The sequence below is a fragment of the Petaurus breviceps genome, unplaced genomic scaffold (genome assembly GCF_028583685.1).
Source record: "Petaurus breviceps papuanus isolate PSGF00001 unplaced genomic scaffold, PetGlider_PUasm1.0 38, whole genome shotgun sequence".
Taxonomy (NCBI): Eukaryota; Metazoa; Chordata; class Mammalia; order Diprotodontia; family Petauridae; genus Petaurus; species Petaurus breviceps.
The window spans coordinates 42299510-42300104 of NW_027186304.1; the positions used below are offsets into that span (position 1 = coordinate 42299510).

The window sequence follows — 595 nt, forward strand, 5'->3', positions numbered from 1 at the left end:
TATCTATCTTTCCCTCCTTCTGTCTCTCCTTCTTTACCCCTTCCTTCATGCATTTAAGTGCCTATATTGCTGAGGAGCCAGGGGAACTACAAAGATTAGTATGATAGTTCATGTCCTCATGGATCTGAAAACCAGAAAGGGGTTTTTCACATGCAGAAACAACTAGAATACAAAACAAACTTTTATAGGTTTGTATAAGTAAAAAGAAACGTATAAATAAAGTATTACGTGATTCTTTGGGAGGGAGGATAGTAAAACTAAGCCTCAACAGGTACTCTTTGTAAGACCTAAGGCAAGTTACATCATCTTCCTTACCCTGTTTCCTCATTCACCAAATGTGGGGATTAAACTGGGTGACTTTTCAGGTCTCTTTTACCTCAAGGGGTCTTTGATCATAAGTCTGAGCAAAGTGCAATGAATCTGAAGGCAGTTTCTGTAGAGTGATTAAGACATATTGTAAGGGTTTCAGGAATGACTTTGTTGTAAAGTTAAGAGATTGGGTATAGGCAATGTTTTTCAAGAAGCTTAGCAGAGAGAGAGAGAGAGAGAGAGAGAGAGAGAGAGAGAGAGAGAGAGAGAGAGAGAGAGAGAGAGA

General features: G+C 39.2%; 1 protein-coding gene across 2 annotated transcripts in view; it reads right to left on the reverse strand.

Annotated features, from left to right (window-relative positions):
- CHST9 (carbohydrate sulfotransferase 9) overlaps positions 1-595 on the reverse strand; it is a 364924-nt gene that overhangs the window by 219439 nt on the left and 144890 nt on the right. The gene's annotated exons all lie outside the window — the stretch shown is intronic.